Source organism: Ailuropoda melanoleuca, chromosome 3 (assembly GCF_002007445.2).
Source record: "Ailuropoda melanoleuca isolate Jingjing chromosome 3, ASM200744v2, whole genome shotgun sequence".
Taxonomy (NCBI): domain Eukaryota; kingdom Metazoa; phylum Chordata; class Mammalia; order Carnivora; family Ursidae; genus Ailuropoda; species Ailuropoda melanoleuca.
This window is the reverse complement of record NC_048220.1, coordinates 83283048-83289947: the sequence shown is the minus strand read 5'-3', so window position 1 is coordinate 83289947 and position 6900 is coordinate 83283048.

The following is a 6900-nucleotide window of genomic DNA, read 5'->3' as shown; positions in this document are numbered from 1 at the left end:
TGATTGTGCCCTGGGAGGGGTCTCCAGCAGAGTAGAGTGGAGGGGGACACACTGGGGTGATGGTGCCACCTTCTGGAAGCCATGAGAAGTGCAGCATCCCACTTCATCCTCCTGTAGAGGAGGGATGGGGGCCCTTGGTCTCTCCCTATAGAGGTTTCACTCCGGGATCCTGTGAAGAGATGTCTTCCCCTGCTGGTGGTGATGAGGTCATTCCTGGAGGACCATTCAGTTCTGGGTGCTGTATTTTTCAGAATAGTGCTGATAAGCCCCTCTCCACCGTACCCAGGGGAATCCAGGTGGGCAAAACTACTATAATCATCCTGCTCAAAAACTTCCCACTGCTTTCAGGATTGGGTCCAAGCTCTCTTTCTCTTTTTTTTTTTTTAAGTTTTTTTTAAAAAAGATTTTATTTGTTTATTTGAGAGAAGAGAGAGAGAAAGAGCATGGCGGGGGGGGGAAGGGGCAGAAGGAGAGGGAGAAGCAGACACCTGCTGAGCAGGGAGTCCAACACAGGGTTCCATCCCAAGATCTTGAGATCATGACCTGAGCTGAAGGCAGAGGCTGAACCACCTGAGCCACCCAGGCGCCCCATTTTTTAAGTTTATTATTTTTTTAGTAATCTCTATACATAACGTGGGGGCTCAAACTCACAACCCTGAGACCAAGAGTTGCATGCTCTTCCTACAGAACCAGCCAGGGGCCCCTGGGTCCAGGCTCTTTAACAAAGCATTTGAGGATTTGGCCCTGGCCTTAGGCACACTTCATTCCTATTAGTTTCAATCCCAACTTCCTCCTTCTGCTCTCCCTCCTTCCCCACCCCCCACCCCTGCACCTCCATCCCTTTTCTCAGATTGTTCTCTCTTCCTAGAACACTCTCCTGCTCCCTACTGGTTTTCTAAATTCTTACTTTTCTTTCTGATCTCAAATTCCCCTTCTTCCAGGAGGAGATCTTCTAGCAACCCAACATTAACTAGACAAAGAGGGGAGGGAAAGAGTGTTTCAGGCAGTGGAAACAGTATGTACAGAGGTCTACAATGCTTTCAAGGAAATGGCAGGGGGCTAGAGACCAGAGAGAATGGCAGAGCTGGCAGGGCTGCAGCCACAGATCCCCCACATGGCTCAAAGGTCAGGGTGAGGGCTTCATTCCTTGTTGAATGACATAATTTTCTACAGCAAAGGACATGATCAGATGTGTGTTTGGAAAGACCCACATGAGGTTGCCAAGAGAATAAGACACGAAGAGGCTAAAGTGGGTGTGGGGAGAACAGATAGGGGCTGCATACATAGATGGGAGATGATGGGGCTTGGACCCTTGAGCCCCTACTCCTTGCTGTTTGGGTTCTGAACTGGGGCTCCTTCTCATTGGCTGTAGCCTCCTTACCCCAGTGTGCCCCACACCAGCTCGGGCTGCCTGCTGCAACCCCTGCCCCTAACTTCTCATCTCCTGGTGTTAGGTTTCCAATGCTGCCTGACCCTCAGAGCCAGAACCTGTGTGTTGTGGGAGCTGCCATCCCATTTTATTTTATTATTTTTAGGGGGGTAGGGGCAGAGGGAGAGGGAGGAGCCAGCGAGGAACATGACTGGGGGCTCGATCTTATAGCCCTGAGATCATGACCTGAGCCGAAATCCAGAGTCGGACATTTAACCAACTGAGCCACCCAGGTGCCCCTGCCATCCCATTTTAGAGCAGGAAAGGACAATGGTCTCAAAGTTGGGAAGTTGGTAGTGAGTGGCAGAGATGGGATTTGAACCAGAGTCTGCCTGCCTTCTCCACCACACTAGGTGGCCTGGCAGTTACAGGCCGGGCTCTGTCACCTGATGGCTCACTTCACCTTTACTTTTCTCTGCCTCAGCATCCTCTTTCTACAAAATTGGATTGATCATAATAAACTGTTCTATGGAGTTTGTGAAGAATATATTGAATAAATGCCCATAAGGGGCCCAGCACAGTACGAGGCACACAGTACGGGCTCAATAAAAGATTGCTGTTCACATTAATACTGTCCCAGGAATTTCACATGCTTATTGGGGAGTTGTGTTCAGGCTCCTGAATCAAGGGATGGACAAACAAAGCCTGGGGGGGGTGGCTGGGAAGGGAGGAGAAAGCAGAGACAGCATCTCAGGGCAGGTCTGGAGCTAGGTCACCCTGAGTTCCAAGCACAGAGCAGGTGTCAAAGGCACCAGCTCTGAAGGGCCTTGAATGCCACACTGAGGAGCCCCCAAAAGTTTTGGAGTCAGGGAAGCACAGATAATTCCTAAACCCAAGGATGCTTCCTCCTCCACAGGTGACAGCACTGACTTTGGAGGCCCAAGGGAGCCAGGACAGCAGAGGATGGCACTGGCAGCAGGGGACACATTCTCAGTCCTCAGAGAACCTGAGTTCGGGTATCAGCCCTTCCCAGGCTGGAGAACCTCCCCTATGAATGTAATTCCCCAGCTGGTCACACGGTGGCAATAGTGTAACATGAAAGTCCTCTTTACCATCCCTTTCAGCCAAAACCAGAGCCAAGCACCAACCTCTCTTCCAGGTTCCTCTAAGAGCTCCTGCTCCCATCAGGAGAGCAGTGCTGCCTTTGCTGAGTCTACAGATTAGACTACCGTGGGAGTGAAATATTAGACAAGACAAGGAGGACTTTCACTTTGGCTTTCTCTCTCTGAAGTTTTGCTCGCTTATGTGGCTTTTACACTGGAGGTGAGGTGATGGGGCTGTTTCCATCCCTGGGATAGAAAGGACCCAGGATGAGGGATGAGGCAACTTTGAGCAGCTCCTCTGTGCCAGGCACTACAGCAGACATTCATTCCTACATGAAATCACCACACAGTAACGAGGCATCTACTGTGTGCTGGTTACAGGAAACGACTTTCGGCACACAGCAACAAATAAACATTTATATATTTATATTATAAATGAGCACGTTGCTTAATAAGCATTAATTGAGTGAATGACCTACCTTGAGCCCGAGGTACCCAACACATGCAGGTAATGAGTTTGGAGCTCTGAGACAAATCTAGGCTAGAGACTGAGACTCAGGCATTGCTGGCATTTAGGGAATGCCAGTGACGAGTAGATGAGATCCCTCAGGGAGACTGTGTAAATGATTGGCAAAGTGGGCCCATTTGCTGGACAGGAAAATTGGGAGGCATGCCTGCGATGTGAATGCATAGAGAGAGGCTTGATAGGAGAGGTAACAGACAAGAGTGGGAGTCCCTGGAAACCTTGTCTGTTCCAAAAGGTCAACAGAGTCAAATGCTCCCAGAAGTGCAGCAGCAAAGGTTATGAAATGCCACCAGATTTGGTCAAAGTGGGGCTGTTGGTGACCTGAAGACAGACTGCAGTAAGATGAAGGAGGAGATGAGGAAGGGAGGCCAGAGGCAGTGGAGGAGAGAAGAGAGGCAAGTCTGGCTAGAAGAGCGCTGAGGTTTTTCTCCTGAAAGACTACACTGTTTGTGGGCTGCCAGAAACGAGCAGGAAGACCAGAAGGCTGGAGCTCCAGAGGAGCGAGAGGAGCGAGATGAACAGAAGCCGGAGGAGGCGTGAGGGCGGGATCCAGAGCCCAAGAGGAGGGCTGGCACAGTGGACTTCCGTCTCCCTCTGGGAGCGCTGGGGAAAGGCTGGTGACGCGGAGGGCCAGCGGAGTACCCGGCTGGATGTGGGGCACGCCGGACATCCCTGAGTGTTGGCCGCCTTTTCCCGGTACATCCCAACCCAGGCCACCTCCTGCTACTCTCCACACCAGCAGCGCGAATCCTGTGGCCCACGGCCTGGTCGCCGCTGATTGGCCCGTGGGACCCACCTGACGGAGCCAGCCAATCAGAGGCGCTCTCCTAGGAATGCGGCCCCACGTGGGGCTCCCAGAGCCCAGGCCCAAACTGCCGTGGAGCCTGGGGGCCCAGAGGATCACGTGCGTATATCCCCTCCCGCCAGCGCGGAGCTCTGAGGCTGTGCCTCTCCTTCCCCTACCATGCCCGGTTTCCGCCGGCCCAGCAGCTGAGAACCCAAGCCCTTCCGCTAAATCCTCCTTCTACTCTCCGGCAGGATTCTAATGCCTGGCCCTCTGGTCCAAAGTGGTGATTTGCTATTTTTAAAGATTTTATTTATTTATTGAACGGGGAGACGGGCAGAGGGAGAGGGAGAGAGAGAATCCCAAGCCGACTCTGCCAATCCGGAACCCTATGCAGGGTTCGCTGTCACCATGGGAGACCATGAGCTGAGTGGAAATCAAGAGTCACAGGCGCCCAACCCACTGAGCCACCCAGGCGCCCCCCAAAGTGGTGATTTGGAGGAAGACAGAGCCAAGTTCAAGTCACTCACCGTGTGACATAGGACAGGTGTTTAATATGGTTGAGCCTTAGGTCCCTCCTCTCTAAAATGGGACTACTAATACTCACCTGGATATTTTTGTGAGGATTGTAAAGTGCAGTGCCTGGTATGTGGTGAGCTCCCAAAAAACATTGGAAGATAGATAAATATAATTTTATTTATTTGAGAGAGAGCACGAGTGTTGGGAGAGGTGGAGGGAAAGGGAGAAGCGGACTCCCCAGGGAGTACGGAACCATGGAGGGGGTGCGGGGGCAAAGGAGTGGCCTAAGCCCAAGTCAGATGCTTACACGACTGAGCCACCCAGGCACCCCGGTTATATTTTTTATGATTGTTGATATTGCTCTCTTCAAGGAACTCACCATCCTTGTCACACACAGCCTTGTGTTAAGGCTACTTTTTTTTTTTTTAAGATTTTATTATTTATTCGACAGAGAGACAGCGAGAGAGGGAACACAAGCAGGGGGAGAGGGAGAGGAAGAAGCAGGCTCATAGCAGAGGAGCCTGACGTGGGGCTCTACATTACTAGAATGTAAACTGCTTGTCAACAAGGATGGGCCAATATGCCTTCTAACCCCACAGTCCTTTCATTTGGTTTCACAAGGGTAAATTTAACCTACAGAAACAGTAGTCATAGAACAGAGTACACAAAATGATGGGATTTATACCACTGAAAACTTCAGTGGTTAAATGGGGATATTTATAACACAACAGGGTATACTGGAAGAACATCATCTTTGAAGGACAGCTCTGTGAGCTTAGGCAGACCTTGATCTTTTTGAGCCTCATTAGAACAATATGATAATCACGACTATAACCACTGCAGAACTCTCCAGGCGCCAAGTACTATTTAAAGCTCATATTAACTCTCAACAATCCCACTTTACAGAGAGGATAGACAGGCACAGAGAGGTTCATAGCTATTAAGTGGCAGAGCTGGAAGTTCAAACCAGGCCTTCTGGGTCCCAGTCTGTGTTCATAACTTTAGAGCATGAAGCCTCTCAGACACCAGCACAGGCAGCTGGCACACTAGAGACCCACCACCCAGAACTATGGAGAAGGCTAGGGCTAACAGGGCAAGGCCTTCTGCATTCAGGAACTAAAGGAGGTCAGTATGGTTGAAGAGTGGAGAAGGAGGGGAATAAGGCAGGCGATGAGCCTGGACTTGCAGACAGGACCACATCTTGGAAGGAGTCCTAGGCCACAGTGAGGAGCTGGGTGCCAGCACATGGGAAGCATGTAACAGGGTGTTCTAAGGGTGTTTCTTTTTTTTTTTTTTTTTTTTAAAGATTTTATTTATTTATTTGACAGAGATAGAGACAGCCAGAGAGAGAGGGAACACAAGCAGGGGGAGTGGGAGAGGAAGAAGCAGGCTCACAGCGGAGGAGCCCGATGTGGGGCTCGATCCCATAACGCCGGGATCACGCCCTGAGCCGAAGGCAGACGCTTAACCGCTGTGCCACCCAGGTGCCCCTCTAAGGGTGTTTCTGACCCCTCGTTGCCACAGGCCTGGGATGTAGAAGGCAGCAGGGGCCTCTGCCACTATGGTTTAGCTTCAGTCCCTGCTGGGCCTGGAGACTCAGGCTCGTCATGGCCCTAAATCCCCTGGCATTCCCCTGGGCTCCCTCCCTGGGCAGTTCTGGAGATGCCACCAACTTGAAGCCCCACAATCCTCCTTTCTGATCTTATTTTTTGCTGTAGGCTCATTAATACAACTAATTAGACCTTCTGAAACCAACTGCACCTTCCCATTGACTATCCAAGTCTGTGCTTCCAGTTTTGATCCTGGAGATGCCCTATCATTTGAGGCCTCTGAAATCCTCCCCAAGGTGCTTACTGTCAGCTCTAGACCCATAAATTGACTCTCCCCATGAGGAGCCCAGGACTTTTTGGGAAGTCGGGGGTCTTTTTGATTGTCAGGCCTCGGGTGGTCATCTCATTATCCTGTCTTACCACTGACTTCTCGGGAAACTCCCTGGGATTCTCCTCACATTTCCTGTGTTTCCCCACTGCCTTTCCCATGCCCATGAAGGTTTCAAGTCCTGTCTTCTCTGTGATGACCCTTGCAGTATGTTCTTTCGCCCGGTTCTTCCTCCAGATCTTCAAACTACATGTATGTCCAGCTGCAGACAGGCTGGGGTGTCTACCCTTGATGTCCTTTGGGCTCCCCAAACTTAACATGTCAAAAAAACAGTAGCTATGGACCCTCAGCTCTTTGGGCAACTAATCTTTGATAAAGCAGGAAAAAACTTCCGGTGGAAAAAAGACAGTCTCTTCAATAAATGGTGCTGGGAAAATTGGACAGCTACATGCAAAAGAATGAAACTTGACCACTCTCTCACACCATACACAAAAATAAACTCCAAATGGATGAAAGACCTCAATGTGAGACAGGAATCCATCAAAATTCTAGAGGAGAACATAGGCAACAACTTCTATGACATCGGCCAGAGCAACCTTTTTCACGACACATCGCCAAAGGCAAGAGAAATAAAAGATAAAATGAACTTATGGGACTTTATCAGGATAAAGAGCTTCTGCACAGCCAAGGAAACAGTCAAAAAAACTAAGAGACAGCCCAC